This window comes from Argiope bruennichi, chromosome X1 (assembly GCF_947563725.1).
Source record: "Argiope bruennichi chromosome X1, qqArgBrue1.1, whole genome shotgun sequence".
Lineage (NCBI taxonomy): Eukaryota > Metazoa > Arthropoda > Arachnida > Araneae > Araneidae > Argiope > Argiope bruennichi.
Window position 1 is genome coordinate 5,867,548 of NC_079162.1, and position 25,791 is coordinate 5,893,338.

General features: G+C 29.0%; 1 protein-coding gene across 2 annotated transcripts in view; it reads left to right on the forward strand.

The window, feature by feature from the left end:
* Positions 1 to 511: 511 nt before the first annotated feature.
* LOC129958265 (polycomb protein Scm-like) overlaps positions 512 to 25,791 on the forward strand; it is a 135,317-nt gene continuing 110,037 nt past the window's right edge. The window contains exons 1-2 of one of the 2 annotated variants that reach the window (XM_056070595.1): positions 512 to 1,039; positions 16,757 to 16,950. The gene's annotated coding sequence lies outside the window, so the exon portion shown is untranslated. The remainder of the gene's footprint in view (positions 1,040 to 16,756; positions 16,951 to 25,791) is intronic. The other variant, XM_056070594.1, reaches the window with a different exon arrangement.

The window sequence follows — 25,791 nt, forward strand, 5'->3', positions numbered from 1 at the left end:
ATCGATTGTTACTTTCTATCGTGATCCAAAACCTGTAATCGAAATACCACCAGTAAGATCGTATCAAGGATTTGAATCACACCCCTCTTTGAAAAGTATTGATCACTTGTATTTGTGACTTTTTGATATTCGTTACGTAATAACCGCTCGTAAAATATTCGTCATACCTAGTGACGACGATAAACGCACCCTTTGTAGTAAGCGTTCTGATTGGTCAGAAAAATAAATAAAATGTAATTTAATTGCTCAGTATTTATTAATCCTAGTATAATATTTATATATATAGTATAATAGTATAGTAAAATGCGAATAATAATAATAATACGAATAGGAAAACACTACGTTTTTAAATCTTTATAGTCTGTTTTTCATTATCTTTCAGAAGCATTACCATGTTACGATAAACGAACTTGAACCGCGGTATGTCCTTCTGCCTAAATAGTATATAGGAGATTTTGGATTCGCCTATCAATTTCTTCGTGTTTTCCAATCTGAATTTTTAAAAATGTTTTTGTGTTCTCGCATATCAATAGCTGCTTTGTAAACATGTTCAGAGAGCTATAATAATATTTTAACTAAATCACATTCGTTCGTGTATATTTAGGGCAATTTTTTTTCTTATAAACATGCGGTAGCGGTTGTGAGTTCTAACTGTCAAATTATTGATGTTTTGTTTATGTCGCTAAAATCCAGCTACGTCTGTTGCATTGCCGGTTCTTCGCGTTAATTTTCCATATTGTCGAACTAATTCATAGTATGCTAGAGTATACTTGAAAGCTTCATTTGATTTATATTGATACTGTGAGGATATTTGCCTTTTTTTAGTGGCGGCATTTGTGTAATAGGCATTTTTACCAATGAATCGAAAATATAATTCACATTTCACTTCCAAAAACACGTGTGAAAAATAGGCCCTGAAGCTTGTTTTTGTGTTTGAATTTGTACCAATTTATCTTTTAATTCCACATGTTTGAAAGGTATTTGACTGAAGAGTTTAAGACCTGGTACTGGAATATGAGTTCAACTCTTCCCCGACTAAGTAAGTTTCACTGACATCTACTAATTTCAGTGTTGTGTTGCCTTTTCCCCCAGGAAAATGTGCCTCCATTATGCCTTGAAGAAATTATAATAAGTCTTTACAATAAATTATTTTTTAACATATTTCATCTGGAAAATGTTAATTGCATGCCAATTTGATTGATTCAGCCTTGTTCGAATGGAAATCACATTAATTTGACTAGAAATGAACGTATTCCAAAATCTATGCAACTGCTTTTCTCTCAAATTAGTAACAAAGTATGACTGACAGTGATATTTTCAACTTGGTCTGTATTATGTCAAAATGAAGTAGTTCTGTGTTTATAAGAAATGAGCATTGCAGCTATTTTAAGCTGTATAATGGGAATGCATGTAATCTGAATCTTCCTTCATAAGAGTTGCATTATGACAAAGCTTTTTTTTGGGAGGGGGAGGGGATAGAGCACTTAGTTTTGCGCTTTAAGCTAATCTGTTTTCTTTAATTTTTAATATAATGAAAATGATTCAAGTTTTTTTAGTTTGTTTTGCTAACTGATTGCTTGATTCAATTCTCCTTTATTGATCCAAAAAATTGTAAGAAAGTCTTCTTATATCTTTAAAACTATTTAAGGTGGCATAGTTTTTTAATTATAATCCTTTTCATTGTGGATTGTCTTGGTTATTACTTCTATTTAAATTTTTTAAATTGAAAATTAAATATTTAAAATTTTCATTCTGTTAATTTTATATTTACTACATGATTTTCTTGAAAAGTATGTTTCTCAGTATTATCAGCATTAATAAAAAATATTTCTGAGAATTTCATCTTTTAGAAGTAAATAGATTTTTTTTAATGTTATATTTGATATTTTTTAATTTGTAGTGTAAGGATCTAGTATGCAATCATTGTAGAAGTTTTCATAGTTTCCTTTGAAGTGAAAACTTTAAATAATGTCTTAATAGTGTCTTTAATAATCTTAGTTATGTGAATAAATGATGCAGTTGATTGGAAAAAATCTGTTGGGGAGGGTCTTAAAGAGTGCATACAAAATTAGATCTTATTATCTACAAATAAATTTTTTTATAGAAATTATTTATGAATTCCATAAAATAGGTTTTCAGAATTAACTGGGGCAAATTTCTCTACATGCACTGCTCATTTCTTAGTATTGATGGAAGTTTTATGGAGCCTAGATAATATTTCTAGGAAGCAGAAAAATGTTATTAATGAAGTATCAAATGTGGCAAATCAAAAAGTACAAAATGCACTGAGGATTAAAGTTGTTTTCTGCTATCTAGAAAAGACTGGCATTTTTAATTTAATGATAGTTTGCCATTTTTTTTGTGATAGCATTTATGTGATTAACTTATTTACTAATGAATTGAGAAAATTTCTGCATTTCTTCCCAAAGAAACACAAGTGAGAAATGGGCACTGATACTTGATTTTGTATTTGAATTTCTACAGATTTGTCTTTTAACATTGTTTAGATTTAAGTCCTTTGTCAGATTGCTTGGGTATATTCTGTGTTCACTCTTGAAATCAGTTTGCAATTATTTTTAGGTCTTTTTATGGAATTTTAAGGAGTGAGTGTTAATGAACTTCCCCTCATCCATCTTTAATTGTAAAATGCAATTTTGATTTGACTGATCAGATGCCTAAGGCCATAATTTCAACATGTTTAAAAAATTTATAAAGAATACTGTTACAATCATTTAATATAATATTTGACTTGGGAGTGTATATTTTTCTAGATGTGGGGTATAAGTGTCTAAAATTGTGATGACTTATATTAATGATTTATACTAATATAAAGAAATGTCAGAAATAAAACAATTTTAGAATATGACCGAAGACGAAGTAAATTTTTTTTTCTTGCATAATGGTATACACTAACAGGATAATTATCAAAATTTTATTTATTTGTAGTAAAAACTGAATAAAAGGCTCTTGAATTTTTCTTTGGAAGTTGGCTAACTCATTGTTGGTAGAATACTGATAGAAGTGTTGAAACCAAAATGCTGGCATGTTTTTTCTATCTTTTTAAGCTTATTATCTGACTTGCCTTTCCCTCGTAAGAACATATTCCTTAGAAAGGCATATCAAAGCACTAAAACAAAAGACTTGAGGAAGTTTATTTATTCTGTCTATGGTGCTTATTTATGTTAAGAATATTTTAATAGAAAATACAAAATTCTTTGTTCAGAATACAATTACTTGTGAAAACAATGAATTTGAATAATATTTCTTATAGTTAATTTTTTTATGTATCTAACTTTATTTCTTAATGTTTAAACCTGCATATAATGTTATTTAGCAAGTATGAAAGCTAATGTCTACTAATTTGTGATTATTTAACAGTATAGGACAAATTCAAAATTTTAGTAGTATCGTAATTAAAATTGCTTTTTCTTAATTCTGACTGATTTATCTATAAATTTTTTTTACAAGATTGTTATAAAATGAATAATATACACAAAAATGGATGTATAATAGGTATTTTATAGTAAAAAGTAAATATAAAGACTTCATAGATAAAAGATAGATCATGCAGTTTGAGCCAGGCATAAAATTGCCATGCCTAACAAAGGGTTAATACAATGAATACATGTATGAATATTTTTATTCAGCGGATCATGTTTGAAAACATTTTTTGAATACCTGCAGCATTAAATTCTATAAATGCATGTTTTGTATCAGTATTTCATAATCTTAATATAAATAAGTCATTATGGCTTGGTATGTTTGTTCCCCATCACCTTCTAAATGTAATTTTTAACAAACTTTGCATATTTATTCTTTGGGACATGATAATTGTCCAAAAGTTAATTAAATATTCAATTATTTAGAATTAATTCTTTTTTATAATCTTATCTATCATGAATTTTATCATTATTTATATGATATTTTCAAACTTGATAATGTTGAAATTGCATGCAATTAATTATTGATGTAAAATCAACATTTACTTTTTATGCTGACTTATGGGTTTGAATGAATATCATTTTTGAGCAGATTTGATAATATATGCAAAGAAACTCGGTGTCCAAGACATTTGATTAAAAAAAAAATTAATATAAAAGAATTAATGTATTAATATGAAAAGCCAAATTCAGCAAAAATTATAGTATCAGAATGTTTCTTTCTATTGAGATCTTGATGAAAAATTCACTTAAATTTGCAATTGAATTCAGTATAATCTGAGCAGTTACTCTTCAGTTACAAAGATATTAAGCCCTGGCACTTTTGGGTAAATTTATAATTATATATTAAATAGATTCATATTTACGTAGGAATGAAAATATAGTGGCAGCTAATTTCCTTATCAGCATTTCATAGATGAAAAGAAACTTGGTTACACAATTTTCAGTATTCTGTTATTGGAGAGAATTTCAAAATAAAGGAGGATTATTATTTTTTTGCAATATTTTTCTTAATATAAATAATTAATTGTAGCTTTATTTGTATGTTCCCCATCACCTTCTAAATGCAATTTTACCAAACTTTGCATATTTATTTTTTAGGACAGGAGAAATAATTAGGATAACTTTTCACTGTTCAAAAGTTCATTATTCAATTATTTAGAAATTAAACAGAATTTTGCCTTTTGAATGGTATCAAATTCCCTCCTGTGCAATTTTTAATTGTTATTAATTTTTTTAAAATTTAATGCAGGTGATTTTGAAATACAATAACAGTAAAGTATCCATTTTACTGCCATTTTTTGAAATTGGTTTATCTTTTGGAAATTTTTTTTATTGGTTTAGAGTAATTATTTAATCACCCCTAAAAGCATCGAATGAAACAAGAGAAAAAGAGAAGGCATGGCTGATATATCCTTCAAGTAATTAGAAGACTGAAAGGCAGTCAATTATATGATGTAATGTAATAAAAATATAATATTTTCGGTAAAAATATAGTTTGGTGTGCCCCTTGCTGCGCCAAGGATGCCAAGTCGGCAATAAAGATGGCAGACAAAATAAACAAACACTTCTGCGAAACAGTTACGATTACCACTTTCTGCATTAAAATTATGATCTTTACTGAAGTATTGTTTTATCTGAGATTTTTTTTTTTTAAACCTTTGGGATCACTATTGCTATTTATCTTAAAGATTTTGAAATAAAGAAGTTTTTCAAACCGGCTGCGGCGGTCTATTGTGTAGAGAGCAAAATTTAGAGCATGCGATGCCTTCGGCATCTGAAAAAGGCACCGGGCCTTTTTTTTTTTTTTTTAATATATAATATATTATTTTGAATGATGCTAAATTGTTTCTTCCCTTCCTTGTTTTTTCCATTCCTTAAAACCATATTCCATTACAACTTGCACATGAGTGCTATTCGCGCATTTTTTCGTATCCTTGCATACACGTATAGGGAAAACGCAGGGAATTTTTTCTCCAGATTTGAGTGGTAACCCTGATTAAGGCTCGCTAAAATTTTATTTAACTGGATTTCTAAATAGCTTCAGCAAAATTTTTTTAAGCTTCAAATTTTGTAGTCATATAATTCACTCATGCTATTATGAAGGCCTTAAGCCGTTCTATTCATTGTACTCTGTATCACTTTCTAATTTTCTGTCAGTTCTCTTAAAATTTCAGCTTTAAATTAAAGTGAAAATGATTAAACTGCAATTAATAATAAAAAGAAACATTTTTTACTGAAACCAAGCATTTTTATGTGTATATATATATTATGAAGTCTAAACTTTATATCGCCCTATAGCCCTAAGGAATATTCTACGAAATATTAGTAACACTTCAACTTTTAAATAAATAAACGCTTCTATATTCTGCGATCAAATCGCATGCTTTCATTAAGTTTTGAATATTACAATTTTATAACAACCAAAATTTTTATTATCATAAGCCAGTCAGTCTTGAGAAACACTGGTCCACTTATCCTAGTAAATCTGCCAATCAATCTTGAGATTGGTGGATCTTTGAGACGGTCGGTGAAGTGGTCGAAAATTGTTTGTTTTCATAAAATAATGTTATTCAGATTTTCGTAAATCAGTCAGTTTATCGATTGATTTAGTAAAATGGAGTGCAACTCTTTTTATTTAAAATATTAGTGCCTAAAAAATATTTTGTTGAATATGATTCGCAGGGCATGTAAAAATTTAAAATTTGTAATTCATCGAAGCATTTATTGACGCAAGTTAAATATAATGACTTAATTCTTTTAGGCAATTTTGTTAGAAGATGTATATATATTACTAAAGGTTTACAAATTAGTTGTCGGGCCTTGATTAGAGTGGGTATCCTGGATATATTAAACCATATTTATCTTAAAGAAGGCAGATTTATTGAAATAATAATATAGATATTGTAAAAAGTCACAGAAAAATGTTTCTTGCATTTATTTTTTAGAAAATGTCATATTTCATATTTATTTCATTCGATACAGACTCGTTCTGAAAATTACACACTTCAAATTAAATTTCCATTAACAACTTATTATTTTTATTTTCAGTTTTTTTTATCAATGTGTGATAGCAACACATTGATAAAAGACAATTTTCCGCATGCACTCATGCAAATTCAGTTTTATTTTTGTTCTGTGCGAAATAAATTATTAAAAAATCTGATTAAATTATTTTTTAAAAAAAGCATTAGAAATAGAAATTTAATTAATAGGTTAAAACATTAGTATCATTAAAAAGATTTTTTGAACTTCAGCATGGTGCAAAAATGTTTGTGCTGTAATTTTCAGAAGTTATAGCCGGAAAGCGTCAAGAGTTTTAATTCCATTCTCCAAGTTATACATGTGCCAAATTTGGTAGCTGTAGGTGAACGCCAAAACACACACTAATTAAATAGATGATCCGAGTATCAGGCATAAGTTGTGGCTGTGGAAGTTAATTTTATATACCTGTTTCTTTGTAAAATGAAGCTGATTTCCAGGAAATTATTTAAGACAACCGAGGATTTCACATTTATGGTTCAGGAATCACTTGAGACATTAGCGTTTTATTAGATCATCAGCTCTTTCAAATAAGAGAAACATTAAATCATTTTATTGTTCAGTTAATCGTAACTATTTTACTTCTCTGTGTTTGTATTTGGCACAGTTCATTATTCAGCTTTGTTTGTTTCGAGTCTATGTTATGTTTGATTAATAGTTAAAAGGGAAACACGCAAAATATTACATATGGATAAATTGTTAAATTTTGATGTTTTTTCCCCGGTTTCATTTTTATGAGTAATTTAAATGTTTTTTTTTATTAAAGAATAGTTTGTTGTTTATTTGAATAAATATAATACAAAGTACCAAAGTGGTTGTTGATCAGACTTCTATCATTGCGATCATGGTTGTTTCTTTTGTCAGAAAAGATATACATAATATCCAAAAGACATGTTTTCTCTCAAAACACAGGTCTTTTTTCAAACTTGCCAACTGCATTAGTATACCTATCTTGAAAGAACACTTAAGACATTGACTCGCGATTTTGCCAATTAGTTGATAATCCAGAAAAATTAGCTACATTTATGTATTGCTAACACATTATGTATGTGTTTATTTGTGGTGTTTGTTGTAGCTGTGTGATCTAGAGTTAACAAACTTAGGAAATATATATGAATGCTTGTATATATGTGTACACACTGTGGTCATAAAAAAAACTTTCTTTCTATATGAATCCATAGTGGCTTATCAACTCAACCAATCAAGAGGAAATCTTAGATATTGTTATTTCAAAGTATAGGCTTGAAATTCTGATGATTTAAAAGGATAAAGTTTTCTCAGTTACAATGTAAAATTTCAAAGTTTTCAAATGACAACATCCACTTCTTTTTCTGTGCAAATTAATTAGTGCATTTAAAGGCCATAAATGGTGTTTGAATGGTGCATGTATGAAAAAAAATTGCTGGTGTATAGTATTTACAAAGAAGATCATTATAAAGGCCCAATGGCAACACTGAGAAAAGGTGCATTGATGCACTTAGCATAATTCATAGAAGCACCATTCACAGAACACAATGTTCAAAGCATAGCTTATGAAAACCCTTAAGGACTCTTTGAGATATTTTTTGCAAATTATTTATTTAAAGTTATTTAATTTTTCATGCATATATATCGAAATACAAATGTCAAATATCTTTAAAATGAAATATATTATTTTTAGGTAATTTAATTAATTTTTTTTCTTTATTATCCTATATAAATTTATTTGGAACAAAACTGACTGTGATTTTATAATTTCAATTAAAAGCTAATTTTTTAGAAATATTTCTATCCACCCGCCCTGGATTTTCATGAAAACTTTATATTTTTTTGAACTAATATTGATTTTTAATTCTGTAAAAAAACTCAAAACATAAAATGCACACTCAGTTTTCTTTTAAATATTCTAAGCATAGGCTTAATTATCAATTTTATATAATTTCCTGAAAAATGTAGACATCTAGAATGTTTCAAAGATATTCATCTCTAATTAGCGCATTGTTTTGAGAAATATTCATTAAAAATATTTTTATTTCTCTAGGCCCTTCAGATATTCAGTTTTTTGAAAAATACATTTAATAAGGCTAATTTAGTTGAATGTAAGCATACATTTAAGTGTTAAAACAATGAAAAATTTCTCTCTATTTCTCTCTCTCTCTCTCTTTTTGCTTATTTGATAATCCTTTGCTCCTTAATAAGCAGTATGGGAAGATTATTTCACTTAGACATGCTAACAAGAGAACACTTACAGGGAAACTGTGAAATGAATTGATAAACTCTTCAATTCACTTCATAATTTCCTGGGAACAATTCCAGGAAACTATGAAGTACCTGGAATTTGTGATACCTAGAAATACAATTCTTGGAAGCATAAATTCGTGGAATTGTATTCACTGATTTGGTGAAAATCTTCACTATATGTCACTAACATTGGTCTGTACTTCTTCGAAGAGGTCACTTTTACTTTTGTGAAAATTTGTTCCATCACAAGTGTTTAGTATACAGCAGTGTTGCAGAATTATGTGATCCAAAAATTGTTGCAGCAAAATGTGAATGACGTGTGGATGCAAGTTAGTGCTCCTCCTGACGTAATCTCCTGTGTTCGAATACAACTGAACTTTGGCGATAATCATTTCCTATAACTTTAGTTTCATGGCCAATGGGATCTTCATCTCTCATTCTGATATATTTCTGGGTTTTGGGTAATCTGAGGTTTGTAAGATGTACAAATCAAATACACAAAATTTGCCAGAATTGAAAGATGTCATAAAATGTGAAGTTATACAGATTCGTTCTGCAATATTATTTCAGGGTGTGTAGCATCATTAAAAGTCATTAGAAACTGCTTATTTTTTATGGTCCTTATATAAGGGCCTTAAAAGTTCTTATTTTTTTACTCAGTTTTTTTTTTTTTTTTTTCTGAAGATAAAATAAATTTTGCAGAAATTAGATTTGCCCTAGTATAGAAATAAATTTTCCTTGTTTTGTTTCATCCTTCAGTAAAGAAGGAAGTGATACTGATTGACGATTCATTTAATGAGTCCAAAGATTGAAAAAATTTTCTCCGACAATATTGTATGTATGTATACATACATGGAGATAAAATATCTCTTTCATGAATTAACCCCCCCCCCTTCTATTGCTGGCATTGGTAAGCAAAAAGAGAAGGGGGGGGGGGGGGTTCAGGGTTAATTTTATGCTTTGACGAGAAATACGTTTGTCAAGTTGCTTTAGCTATGATTTAAGCTCATTATTGCACTTTTGTTCCGCGGTTACTTCTTTACAGAATATTTATTGTATTTTAACATTTTTATCTATAAATTATTTAAATATTTTTACTACATGTAATTTTTGGGGAATAGTTGTATTTTTTTTTTTTCAATATGCCGGAAAAATGTGTATTCAATTCATTGTGGACATGGACACAAAGAATGATTTGAAGGTTTCCAAAAATAAATATAAAGCGGAATGTTCATTGTGCTCTAAAGAATTTGATATTTCTAATATGGGAGCAGCAGCATATATGAAAGGTAAGATTTTATTTTATTCATCTGTTTTCTGTGTAATAATTTAAATTAGAAAACTATTGACTAATTCTTATGGATTCTGTTCAGAAAATTAAACTCGTTCTTTGAATTCGTATTCAAACGTTTCTATATATTTGACACTGCTTTGCTTTTTTTTTTTTTAAATATAAACTGAGCGCAATATTTTTGAATCATGTTGGGGTCCAAGGGCTTTAAATATAAATATAATATGAATTGGGTTTCCAGTGGAAAAATTCTAATTTCACAGAAGCTGCAACCGAAGTTACTTGGAAGTTCATGACAGATATTTGAGAAATTTCCCTCATTTTTTCATCTGAAAAAAAGATATCTGCGCCTCTGCAGCGCGATGCTCACGTTTGCCTCTCATCCCTGGACGACGTAAAAGAAGGTCGCAATTAATTTTTATTTCTTATTTCAAGTTGAATAAATTTGCATTTCTGAAATAAATGTTAGCATCTAAACTTTTAGCAAGACAACCTAAATTTGGATCTAATTATATTCATGCAAATTTTGTTGATAGAAATATGAAACTTTGTGCTTATAAATGTATTTAAAAAAATATTTTATTTATTGGCCGTTTCCCTCTAAGAAAATTTAATGTTTGTTAGTTATTATCATCTACAGAAACCAAAGTTTTTTTTTTTTTTTTTTTTTAAATGTTTGCCTACCTTATTTAAAGACACTTGGCAACTGAAAGTGTCCCTACTGCAGTATTCAAGGAAATAAATGATGAAATAAGATGCACTACTTTTTGGTACAGCCTGTGTGTATATTAAGGTCTTGGCGAGCAGATCTAAAGTTATCGAAACATTTTCCCTATTGCTTTATGCATATGGATATTATGATGGTCCTGTCATTAAATACAAATAAACCTTATTAGATTAAAGTTAATAATTTGAATTTATCTCATCATATCTTGTCCTTGAAAATTGTGTACTAATGAATTTTGTTAAAGACATCTCAAAAAAAGTTTTTTTTTTTTTAATGTTTTGATGAATTTTTTTTTAATGCTTTTGTACATATATATAGTATAATTTTGGCAGATGTCAGGAAAGATAACACTTTTTGAATGAACTTGAATTTATTTTACCTCGTGGCATAAGTTTTATGCACAAGAAGATAAGAACGGAAATAACTAAATTTTCCCCTTTAGTTATTTTATTATGAGATTCCGATAAGGATTTCTTTCATATATGTCAACTTAAGAAAGGGTATCTTGGGTATTTTTGAAATAATTGTGTTAAGTGTCAGTTTTTTGTGAATTTTTTCTCTTTGTTTGTGGTGTGGGAAACAAAGAAATTACAATATTTAAAGTGCATATTGACAATAATTAAATGAAAAAGTAGGATTTGGATCGGGAAGTAAGAGAAAATTTTAGAATGAAGTAACATGAACTAATTTAAGATAAAAAAATTAATTAATTAATTAAAATTTAAATTAAGGATATCATTCCACATATATATTGTTTATTCCACTCTTCTCCCAGCATATTTAATGATAAATTAAAAGTTATTTGAAAAGCAAGATATTTCTGCTAATTTATAAATATATTTTTATGAAAGGAATTTGTTGTGAATTTTTTATAATTATTTATGTCTTTAAAGTTATTTACTTATTTATATTTATTTCTTGTAGGATTTAAACATAACTCGTATATGAATGCACAGAATGTTGCTTCTGCTGGGATTGAAGAATTTTTTTCCAATCCAAAGATTTCTGAAACAATCAGTGCAAATTCTTCAAATTTACCTTTTACCATGATTATAACAGATTCTGTTGCAAAATCAAAAGATGTTCTTGATGTGAAATTCTGTGGTGCATGAAAGTGGTTAACTAGCCACTTCTCCTTTAAATCAAACAATGATATTGGTAAAATATTCTCCTTGATGTTTAAAGATAATGCAATTGCACAAAGATTTTCTATCAGCAAAAGGGAAGTAGCCTATTTGTGTCATTTTGGATTAGCTCCATACTTTCAGAATATTAAGTATGAAGAGTTTAAGAAATTGTCACATTTCGCTTTATTGTTTGATGAGACTAAATATAACAAATCAGCAAAGGCATCTTGGTTTAGACATGAGGTTTTTGCATGCTGGTGATAAAAAAGTTCACACAAGATACATTACATCTATATTTATGTGGCACTCCACAGCTTCTGATATCTTTTCAGCATTTCAAGCAGCAGTTACAAAGTCGAATCTAAAGAAGTTGTTGCAAATCAGCATGGATCTCCCAGCAGTAAATTTAAAATTTCATGAAGTTTATCAGAATTTAAAGAAAGAATACAGTATTGAGTGTCTTAATATTGGTACATGTGGGTTACATACAGTGAATAATGCTTTTTGAGAAGGTGAATCTTGTACTGAATGAGAACTATCATCCATTTTGTTAGCACTGTTTTATATATTTTAAGATTCTCCTGCTTGAAAACAAGATTTATTGGAACTTAAAAAATTACCTCTTAAATTCTATAATCATAGATGCTTAGAAAATGCAGCAGTGGGCCAATTTGAAATCTGGCAGGATGTGATAAATTATGTAAAATTAGTTTGAAAGTGGTAAACCTCCCGAAGTTACTTGTAAATCATTTTTCACTATTTCCCATGCCACTCGAGATAATTTAATACCTGTGAAGCTGCTCTTTTTCACATGTGTTGTAGAGCTATTTCTTCAAATGTATCAGAGTGATAGCCCACTGTTGCCTTTTTATGCGTCTCTATTGATTAGTTAGTGAAACAATGTTTGCATTTTTTTTAAAGTTTTAAAAGAAAATTTATTAGCTGAAATTTCTTCAATAAATAGCGTATGTAAATTTAACTTTTCTAATAATGAATCCTATTTTGCAATTGATAAAGTGGATGCAGGTATAATAGGAGATAAATTATTGGAAAAATTATATTCCAAAAAAGAAATATCTGATAAAAATTATATGCTTTTCAAGCATACCTGTCAAAAATTTGTTTTAAAAATGCTGTAATGCATAGTGATCAAGTCTTCAATAAATTATGCTTTAGTAAGAAATGTTATATGTATTGACTCGGTATACATGGCAGAAAAAACTAGTAAGTGTGAAAACAAAATGAAGTGAGTTTTTTTGTACTTGCATACTGTTTAAAGGACAAATAGATGAATGTGATGCTGTTCTAATAGAATACATAGATTTCTTGGGAAAATATAGCCAAACCATCTTTACTTGATTTCAAGAATTTTAATGTCAGAAAAATGAAATTGGATGACTTTAAATTTTGTTTGAAGGCAATAAGTTTACAAAACTGGAAGGTTTTGAAAATTATTTTCATTCTTTCTCATAGACAAGCATCTGTTGAAAAAGGATTCAGCATTAATAATAATAATTAATAAAAGTATTGAAGTGGAAAATTTGAATGAATTATCATATATTTTCACAGCATTTAGTGTATGATCATGTAAAGCAATCTGTAAAATCAACTAAATAAACATTACTAAAGAACTGAGAATATCAGCATCAGCAGCCCATTCAAAATATCACCTATTTTTGGAGGAACAAAGAGCTAAAGAAATTGCTGCCAATGACATAAAGAAAAGGCAGTTAGAATCTGATTCATCAATCCTTTTACAGGAAAAGAAATATCTTTTAGAAAAGGAAATTGCAGAAAATGAATGTAATGCTAATGCACTTGCTCAACAAGCTGAGCAAACCAGAGACTTTTCACTGCGAAAAAAACTCTGAGCTGCAAAAAATCATTAACAAGAAAATTGAACACTTGAAAAAGTTAGACAGAGGGGAAAAAAAAAAAAAAAACTGAAAACTTTGTTTACATAAAAATAGTGAATAAAATATTACATGTTTTTTTTTAAAAAATTCCAGATTTGTTTACTTATGTTTTTAAACTTTTTTCTATTAAGAACGTGAAATTTTAATTGTAGTGGCAGTAATATTTATCTTCTTAGTACAGATTGCAATGTAAATAAAATATTTCAATTGTAGATTGAAAATGCTTGAATTAGATTTTCATAAGAAACATGCAGAAAAACCTTTTAAGGAACTTAGCTTTAATGTTTATGAAAAATGTGCAGTAGTTACTGGGTATTTTATGTTTCTATTTTTTTAAAAATTGAATAGCTTTTTTTTTTTTTTAATCATTCTAGTGAATTTTATCCTGACTTAGTTCCATAATCAGAACTACTGTGGTAATGTCAATTCTTAATTTTTTCCTCAAAGGTGCTTGTAAACAGCTTATTTATTTATTTGGATAAAATTTTACTACTGACCCTGTACTTTCATTATTGTTATCATCAATCCCTCTCGTGTAATTTTTTATTGTCTGTAAACACGAATATATTAAAAATCTATAATTTCAATAAAAGCTTTTTTTCCACCTCTCTTTTCATGTATTTTCATTAGTCCTTTACAATGCTCTTTGTAAATTTTTTACACCTCCAGTTTTTATCATATATGTATATTTCCATTGTCATTTATGGTTTTTCTATGTGTTGATTAATTTGTGCAGGGAAAAAAAGTGGATGTTGCCATTTCAAAATTTTGAATTTTTTTTTTTTTTTACTTTAACAATGAGAACTGTATTGTTTTAAATCATCACAATCTTGAATACATGCTTTCAAATAACATCAGAAATTTCTGTTTGATTGGTGAGTGAATTGGCCACTAGAGTTACGTATATTGGGGAAGTTTTTTATTATTATTATTATCACCCTATATATGTGCATGTATATATCATTATGCAATAATTTTAATTTATCTATACTTTAAAATAATTATTTTCTTATCACACAAACTCTGACTTCACTAACTTTTGTGTTGTGCAGGCTCTTATTTTCCCATGGTGACTCTGACATATGTAGAAACAAAAAAAATGTTTTCTCTGCATATTTCCGTCCTAAAGTTTTATAAGTTTGAAATTCTTTCTGATGGGCGTTTTCCGCTGCTTTGTTACCAGTGCTGTCTGTTAATGGTTTTTGCAAAGAAAGTTCGATTATAAATAAAACTGAACTTCTTCTTTAAAATGAATAATAATATTTATTATTAAAGAACTCCATGCCTGCTTCTTCTTAAATCAATGGATTTTGCATCATTACTTAGTAACGTTATGCGTACATTAGGCAGTTTTTAGTATTTTTATATAAATTTGTAGTTAAAATCGATAGCTAATGAAATCCTGAAACCTTTTGCTGAAATCATCTTTCAGTAATCTATAACTTTTTAATATTTGATTGATATTATAATTAATTAATCTCATAAATTATATTTAAAAAATTAATCTTTAAAATTACATTCTAAAAGGTGCAAGTATTATCTTGAAATTATTTTTAAAAATTTTAATTTTGAAATTTATTTTGATCAACCCTGATAGTTATTAACCATGCTGTTATTTACTAAAAATTGCTTTTCGAGAGGCATTAAAATGAACGAGTTTTTAATGTTTTTCAATTGTTAATGCTGAGAAAAAATTTCTATCAACTAATTATTTTTATAATATTATCTATTGTGTATTTTATCACTATTTATATGATATTTTCAAACTTGATAATATTGAAAATCACCTACAATTAATAGTTAGTGTAAAATCAACACTTACTTTTTATACTGACTTATGGGTTTGAATGAATATCATTTTTTAGCAGACTTGATAATATATGCAAAGAAACTTGGTGTCCAAGACATTTAATATAAAAAAAATCAATATAAAGGAAATAATGTACAATAGCATGAAAAGCCAAATTTAGCAAAATTATATAATAAGCAGGTTTCTTTCCGTTGAGATCTTGATGAACGATTTGCTTGAATTTACAGCAGAATTTTAATTTGCTGTTGAATTTGGTATAATCTGAGTGGTTTCTCTTCTGTTACAAATATATTAAACCCTGATACTTTTGGGTAAATTTAATTAGATTTATATTTACATAGAGGCAAAAATATAGAGGCAGCTAATCTTACTATCACTATTTCATTACGAAAATAAACTTGGTTGCATGATCGCAGTATATTGGAGAGAATTTCAAAATAAAGGATGAATATTATTTTTTGCAATGTTTTTCTACTTTAATCCACCTTAAGACATTCTCATAATTTATAAGGCTAAATTTAGATTTCATTGTGTTTGATTAATTGAAACTCACTATCCTCTAAATTTTATGGATAGCTTAAACTAGAAAATGTGGAGGAAAAAAAAATGTCTTTTGTATACTTTTAGTTCTAACTGTAAGAATATAAACTGTTTCGTAAGAATATTTCAAGCTCTTTCATTTTTGTTGCCTAATATTTCATGAGAGTCTCTCTTATACAGTTAATTATTAGCTTTAATCAATCAAGAATTGAATTTCATCAATCTTCTGAGAAAATTGATGAAAAAAAAGTGCTGAGATAAAAAAAAAAATATGTGCTGAATTATTATAACGAATATATTAATTTCTGGCATGCATTTAAGATCATGCAACTACATACATTTAAAATGTATAAGTTATTTTGAAAGTAAAGTAATTGTGCAGTGTATATGTGAAGGTGAAAGTTTTTATTTAATCATTAGACAGTTATCAACAGAAATGCCTGAATATCTAGGGGTTGAAAACATTGTTTAAGACTGATGATCATACTTGGTGTTATCAATGTTAAATGAAACTTTCCCTAAAACAATTCTAAAGTTTTTGACAGAATTTTGAATACATATTGGTTTTAAATGCAAATAAATAAGATATAAATTAATTCAAATATAAAAAAATACTTAAGTTTTTTTATTTTTAATTTTGCAGATTTCTTGCTCACCTTCATAAATGAGGCAATTGCTAGCATGCCTTTGGAGCTCCTACTGTAAACATATTTTAATATAATTTTTTGATTCATTATTTTTAAGGAAAAAGTTTAGCATTAAGTTAGGGTTTTATATAACTTTTCTGGAAAGAAAAAAAAGTATAACTGATAAAAGATTTGGCATTTCTTCTAAAAGGTAAGGTGTTTCTTTTTCAAAATTAATGCTTAATTTTATTTTATAATATGTTATTTGATGCTTCATATTATTTCCAAAATTTTAGAAAAAAATGTAGCATTTTATTTTTGATTGATTAAATATAACTGTAGAGAGGAAATACATTTATTTAGCTTTTCTATGAGTTATTAAATATTACTTTCAGCTACTACACTAATAAAATGACATTGTTTATTTATAGTTAAAAATTCATAATGGATTGTGGATTAATTTTTTAAATAATACAGATTTCCTGATTTTAAAGTAGTTCCTTACCATCTAAAACAGGAAAAGAAAAAAAAAAAGTACATTTCTCTAATTCTGTGTTTTGTCTGTAAAAGTGCAAGTTTAATTGGGCTTTTTTAAGTTGGAAGCTTGAAAGAATGAAATAGGCACAAAAAATTTACAGATATTAATTTTTATTTCAGAAATAAGATCTTCTATATGTTAGTCAAGCAAAATAGAATATAGAACTAGGTTAATTATTATTAAGGCAATTTTTTGTAAGTTTTTAAATATGTAAATCTTGTTCTGTAAGCATTGTATGCTATGGTGAATCACAATTTTATGGAGGGGACATTCTGATTTCTATCTACTGCAGCAAGAAAAATGTGTTAAATGATGTTTAGTGTAAGTCTTAAATGATGTTTTAACTTATAATATTTTTTATTGGAATGAGATATCATTATCTGCCTCTGAATTGGTTTTAGAGAATGCCTATATTTTGAAGGAGGGAGGGAGAATTTGATAATTTTTAGAGGGGAAAAAAATGTGTGTAAAACCGATAAAAATTGTATGAATAACATTTATTACAAGAAAAAATTTAGAAAAGTTATATGCATAATTTTATAATATTTCATTTAGCATGAAAATTCTTCTTTCTATAGAATTTTATTTTTCATGAAATCTTCTCTCTCAGATTTTTTATCACATTGTGACAAAAGTTTCTGTCACACTTTGTCTTTTCAATGGCTAGTGTGCAGCAAGGGAAGTATAATAAAGACAGTTCTGTTTTTTTTTTTTTTTTTTTTTTGTTTTTTTTTTGCAACAAATTGTTTGATGTCTTTGTGAAATATGTATTTCAATATTGGTTGAACAGATGAATTCTATTGTCTAAATGGAATTGGTTGAAAGAAGCAAATTTTACAATAGGAAGTTGAATTAATTGGAGTTTGTTTTCAAAACGCATATCGCATATCAGTTTTAAAATCTAAGTATCTGTCTATTTATGGATGTGTGGATTATAATTGCTCAGCATTGTGATGGACATGAAGAGTAATTTTGGATAAGTGGATATGAAAATTAATTGTTTATTTTTGTTATTGGTACGAGATCTGTTGTCCTTAGCTCTCTGGACAAATATCTAGTTGCAGCAATGAGTTTAAACAAGTTACATGCTCCATATCTGCAGGAAAGTTGAGTTTTGTTTGCAAATCAGGCTGGAACATAAAACTTCAAGGCATAAGCTGTTAGAATTATGGCAGGAATACTACATCACTGTCATGTTAAACTAATCAGTTGAAGTTGATACATTAAACTTTTTTGTGCTTTCTTTTTGAGGCTGAAGCTATAATTTTTGTCATAATATGTTCTTTTTCAATGTTTTAGTTATTTTATTCATCGTGACATTAACTATGGTTTTATCACTATTATTTTAATGGCTTTTTTGTTATTTAGGAGGCTTTTCTCTCTTACAGATAATACTTTGTCTGGGTCACATAAATTTATCGATATTCTTACACTTGTGGAATGAAATGTCAAATTTATTTTATTAGTACAGCAAGATGCTTATAATATTATTTTCCTTTTATATTTTAGGGTGAGATTTAAAATTTTTGCATTTCAGATGATATGTCTTCAACAATGAATTCACTTTTTTTTGTTAAGCTTTAGAAAGGGAAGCTCTTGTTAATGTTTGCCATGACACTGTCCTCTATTCATTTATATTTGGGTTCTTTTTTTATTATAATTTATAATAAATACTCATTAAACTTTTTAGCATCTTTGTGCATTGGTAACAAATTCCATTTAATATCTTTTAAATAAATAAACAACAGGAATTTTTTATTCAGAACAAGAAAATGCTTGTGACAAAAAATGGTACAACACAACCTCACTTCTTTGCTGCAGCCAGAACAAACCTTGATATGCAAGCAAAACATGTTTAAACCATTTTTCCTTGAACCACATTCCTCTCACATCTGTGATGGTGGCACATTATTCTCCAAATGTGAAGGAAGCAATATTTATTGGTTGGACTCTTACAAGTGTTTATCTTTAAAAAAAAAAAAAAAAAAAAAATCAATAATTTGATAGAAATCTGGAGATTGTTAGACTTATTAGTGTTAAAATATTTTACATTTGTTATTTTGAGACCATTTAACATCATTTAATCAACTGTAAAAAATAACACATTTTATTGTATAATTCAAGAATAATTTTTGAGGCAGTTAATTAGCAAATTTTAACATTGCTTCATGATAAAACAGTGGTATAACTATGTGGGCAAGTGAGTTCGAGATTATATGTTCAGTTAACAAGCCACAGAAATAAGAAGTTTGAGGTTGTTCTGTTTAAGAAGTTGGAACATTTTCTCTACATAATCAGATATTAAGTTTATGTTAAAATGCTGCCCTGGTCATATTTTAAGTCAAAATTCTTATGAAAGCAAATAAAACTAGTTTTAATAGCATTAATATATTCTTTTAGAAATGAGGGAGGACGTTATTCAGAGAACAGTGAATTATTTCTGTGTGAAAATCAACCCTCCTCCAGTCCTAGATTCCATTTATGGATTATTATCAACATAACAATTATAATTTCGATTTATTTCATATACTGGAATTCAGTTTTAAAATGGCAATTGAAGTTAATTTATGAGCAACTTTTTTTTTCGTATCTTTTACAATTTTTTTTATCCATTGATAATAAATTTTGCTTTGAATAAAAATAATGCTTATCAACCAAAATACATATCATTTTAAAGGTAACTATGAAAGACAGAAGCAGAGGCATGAAGATATGAATAAATAAATAAATAAAGATTCAAATTAAAATGATAGAGTATAAAAAGCATAATAAGGAAGGATAACAATCTTTTAACACAAAAATGTGCTTTAAGTTATAGATAAAAGCATATCCGTAGCACCAAAGGGACTTATAAAATTTATTATTTTAATTTCTCTTTGTAATGAATTTTGAAAAATGATTTTAAGTTGGGAGCCAGTTAAAGCATCTAAATTAGGCTGACTTTAGATTAATATTTTGCCATAATACATTTAAATTTATGTAAACTGTTCTAATAGTGCTGCTGATAGACGTTATTCTGTTTTTTATTATGATAATTTAAAATTTTTGTGAATTATTCTGAGGCAGAGATTTTTATTTACCATTTAAAATCCTTCAGTAAATTTTTGTAACGTACTGTTTTTATATAATTTACAAAGGGTTTTATTCTATGCCACACTGAATATATCTATGTATTAAAAAAGTAATATTAAATCAGAAATATTTGTGATATTGAATTATTATAGCCATTTTTTGTATCAATATTCATTACATAGTAATAAAATTATCTTTTGCTATAATACCAAATTTTTGCTAGTTACCTGCAAAAGCAATTTTTTTTTTATTTGTAGCTGAATTAATAATTCTATCCTATTTTCAGTTTATAATTTTTATAGATAATATATTTTTATAATTTATTGAAGGATAGTATTGCATTCAATTTCTGGGGAAATAAACTTTGAGAAGAGATACTCTACACATAAGTATTGGGTTTAAAATAAGCATACCATAAAGCATAGAAATGTCACTAATTTTGGTATTTTTATATTTAGGAAATATATTTACAAAATCGGTGTAAATAAAAATAATAATAAAGAATATAAAATAATAATATAATAATTAATAAGAATATAAATAATGAATATAAACACCCAGCCTTTCGTCCAGTTCATTAAATTCGTTTTTGTTAAATTAGTGTGTGATTCTTGTAATATGAGCCATCTCTAAGCATTAATCTCAACCAGGCTTTCCCCTAAGGCCCGTGAGAGATATTTGATTTGATATATAATCCGATTAGTAGAGGCCTGTTTTTCGAACTAGAGTTAACATGTCTCTACATTATATATATATATATATATATAATGATATTTTAACTCTAATTTCAATTTAATTAATTTCCAAGATTTTATCTTAATTTAGCCCACAATAACTTCATTCTAAAATATACTCTTTATTTCCTGATCCAATTCCACTTTCTCTACGTAATTAATTCAAGAGAAGCTATGTAAAATTGCTGAATCGGTCTAACTTTCCCACACTCCGCATGAAATGACAAAATACCGCTGACGAGACAAACTCTTTTTTAAAAGATCCCTGTGTTTCTCTTACTTGTGATTGACATGCATCAGAAATCCCTATCAGAATCTTAATAATATATTGGCACTGTGAAGAAATATTTTCCCTGTCCACATCTCATGTTATATAAGACGAGGGATAATTTATTTCGCTTTCTTCCCGACTTCTGCTTTTTCCGCGTTGCCTTGTCCGCGTCTCTGAGTGTAAATAATTATTCTTTCCCGATGGATTAAAAAGAATTTGAAAAGTCTTTTCACTGTCTTCAAACTGCATTCTGCTTCAATTAAAATAATGCTTACATATATATATATATATAATGATATTTTAAACTTTAATTTGAATTTAAATTTCAAAGGTTTTATCTTAATTTAGCCCATAGTAACTTCATTCTAAAATATTCTCTTATTTCGTGATCCAATTCCACTGTCTTTACTTAATTAATTCAACAGAAGCTTTATAAAATTGCTGAATCGGCTAAAAGCCTAACTTTCTCACACTCCGTGTGAAGTGGTAGAAAAATGTCCAGTAAGCACATTCTTTTTAAAAGATCCCTGTATTTCCCTTACTTGTGATCGACATACGTCAGAAATCCCCATCAGAATCTTATTAATATATTGGAACTATGAAGAAATATTTTCCCTGTCAAAATCTCAGGTTATATTAGACGAGGGATTATTTATTTCGCTCTTCTTTCTCACTTCTGCTTTTATGTCGTGCTGTGGCGGACGTGCCATGTCCGCGCCTTCTTGTAAATAATCATGCGTGCTTCTCCTATATGAAATAAAACGACGCCACGAAATCGAAAGTCTTTTCACTGTCTTCGAAACTGTATCCTGCTTCACATAAAATAATGCTTATAATATATATATATATATATAATATAAGCAAGCATTATTTTATGACTGCAGCATTATGAATAAATAAGCATTATTTACAGAATGCAGTTCCGAAGACAAGAAAGAAACTCTCGATTTCGTGACGTCATTTTATTTCGTCTTGGAGACGCGGGCATTATGTACAAACGACGAGTACACACACAACACAGAAAGAAATGAGGGAAAAGCTCTTGAACATTTTATCCCTGGTCTTATATAACCTGAGATATTTATAGGTAAAATATTTCTCCATAGTGCTTATATACAATGAGATTTTGATAGGGATTTTCGCTACACGCGCCGACAAGGCAAGGGATCTTTTAAAAAAGAATTTGTCACGTCAGCGATATTCTGTCCCTCCACTCGGAGTGTGGGAAAGCCGATCAGCCGATTCAGCAATTTTACAAATCTTCTCTTGAATTAATTAAGTAGAGACGGTGGAATTGGATCAGGAAATAAGAGAATATTTTAGAAAGAAGTTACTATGGGCTAAATTAAGATAAAGCCTTGGAAATTAATTAAATTGAAATTAGAGTTTAAAATATCATTATATATATATATATATATATATATATATATATACATATACACACACACACACACACAGGGTGTTGTCGAATTCGACCAACAGATTCAGAGGTGTGATAGTAGGCATCAAGAGGATAAAGAATCACTGTACAACATGGGGTCCCAAACGACGTTTTGGGGGTCAAAATTATAGGGAGTCGGTGAACTGTTGGAAACTGTAAAAAATTAATAAAAAAATAGCAAATGGTGTTTCGACTATGAATTTTTTTTAAGTGAAAGCACATTCTTAAAGGCTATTTTTCATGTAAGTACCATGCCGATTTGATGACCTAGGGGGTCGTAAATTATTGAAAACGAAAAAGTAGTTTAGAACCCTTATCTGCAAAAATATTAAAACTTTAAGCAAAATAAAAGCTTGAAAATACTCTTTAATTTTCTTTAAATTTCATACTCTTTAATTTGATATAAGTTTGTAGTATGGAAACGGGGGAGATTTTAAGATATTCGAGGAAAACTAAAATGTTTGCCGGGAAACATCGCTGCAACATCGGCACCGATGTTTACCGAAGATATTGCAAAATTCTACCGAAATATTCTGAGGAGTGATAGTAGGCGTAAAGATGATAAGAATTTCCAAAGAATTATATAGTCGCAAACGACGGTGAAAATTTATTTGGTGGAATACATATACAGCATACATTTATAGCACAGACATTTTAACATAAAAAATTAGACGATGAGAAACTTATAAAAATTGCTCAATGTTGCGGCCGCAAAGATCATTATACAACCGATACCGACGTTTAAAGGACCGCTGGACGCGCACAAACATATCAGATGTGCTTGCAATTTCTCCAGCTGCGACGACGATTCGGGCTACGAGATCTTCCATTGTATCCAAAGGTGTCTGATAAACAAGAGATTTCATGTGGCCCCAGAAGAAGAAATCCAAGGGATTGAGGTACGGGAAACGTGGAAGCCAATCAACAAGTCCATCGCGTCCAATCCACCTTCCAGGATATGTATCATCTGGGTAGTTATGCACAGAATTCGAAAAATGCGCTGTTGCACCATGATGCATTAACCACATGTTCTGGCGTGCAAAGATCGGTACTTCCTGCAGTAAATTCGGAAGGACGTGCTGCAAGAAAACAAGGTACTTTGCGCCACTGAGACGTTCGGGCATAAGATACATTCCTTACTTAGATGATCTCCGGGAATTCCTGCCCAGATGTTAATACTAAATTTGTGTTGCACGTTCGACGAGATAGTGATATGATGATTTTCGGATGATCAAATATGTGCATTGTGCGTGTTAGACGACTTCTCTAGTAAAGCAGGCATCATCTGAGAATAAATGAATATACTCTCGTTATTTGAAGAATCCTGTTCTCCCGCAACCGTCGATCAATATTTCCAAAGGTGCTGTAGTGTGGACAACGCCTACTTGGATATTGCTCTTGGTATATTCTTTGTCCTAAGCGTCCATTACCATCCGCTCGGCCGTAAATTAAATGCATATCCGCATATTCGTCATTCGTGAAATCTGACATGTTGTTTGCGAATGGAACTTATCAACTATCAATTCTGCACTGCTCTTTAATGAATACAAGATGCTTTTTTACCCTTCGAACCATCAATTGGCAATGCTCGCTGCTTTTATACTCCTAGAACGCTTGGAAAGTTTACTTACAAGAAAGTTTCTTCTTCTGGACTACTTAGTTCCAAATCCTCGCATTCATAGGGCCATTCTTTTCACTAGGCTAATTGTCTCTTCGATGTCTGTTTTTGCGATTTTCTCAGAATAAACGTTTCCTGCGACCCTATGTTTTATGATAATTTTTCATCTCCTTAATGCCTACTATCACTTCTCTAAATTTATCTTTTGAATTTGGGAACACCCTCTGTAAACATCGGTGCCGATGTTGCAGCGATGTCTCCCGGCAAACATTTTAGTTTTTCTTGAATATCTTAAATCCTCCCCCATTTCCACACTACAGACTTATATCAAATTAAAGAGTATGAAATTCCTTATATTTTCAAGCTTTTATTTTTCTTAAAGTTTTAATATTTTTGCAGATAAGGGTTCTAAACTACTTTTTGGTTTTTAATAATTTACGACCCCCTAATTCATCAAATCGGCATGTTACTTACATGAAAAAATGTGTTTCATGTAGCCTTTAAAAATGTGTTTTCGCTTTAAAAAATTCATAGTTGAAAAACCATTTATTATTTTTTTATTAATTTTTTACAGTTTCCAACAGCTATCCGACTCCCTTTATTTTTGCGATTTTCACCCCCTAAACGTCGTTTGTGACCCCATGTTATATGGTGATTCTTTATCCTCCTCATGCCTACTATCATCCCTCTGAATTTGTCGGTCGAATTCGGCAACACCCTGTGTGTATATATATATATAGGATTGGGTGGGACAAAATGTCCATTCAATTCCATTTGGATCAGTTTCTGGGGTACTGATTAAGAAACCTTTAAAGGAAAACAAATAATTTATTTACAATAAACTAAATTAAAAGGACGTTAACAATTAAGACGCGAAAGATTATTTACATTAAAATTAGAAGTAAAATATTTGGATGGCACCAAGGGCGAAGCCTAATACGATGTCTGACCATAGCAAAACTATGTGTCGCCGTAGCGCAAGATTATTAACCACGCATCGATATCGGACACGAAGAACCCTCTCCCTTTCTCTTCTCTCGCGCGAATGCCAACAGCTCGCTTTTTTTTTTTTTTTTTTTTAATTTATGGTTATGTGACAGCACTTTAGATTAGTAGAACCCATCGCGCTTTTGGCAATAACGTTCAATTGGCATGGTGCTCAAATAGCGTTAAATTTAAACTTATGTCATCTTTCATGTTGAATCGGTGGAACATTTCTTGCGAAGCCTTATTTGTTACTGAAATATTTGCCGAGTTTTCATGACCAGCATTTCTTTGAACTTGGATTTTCAACTTCTCAAGTTCGTGCTCACTTACCTCCTTCCGCAACCGCTCTTTTCTTTCGTTTTGTTTTTCTACTTCTGCTAGAAGTCTGTCC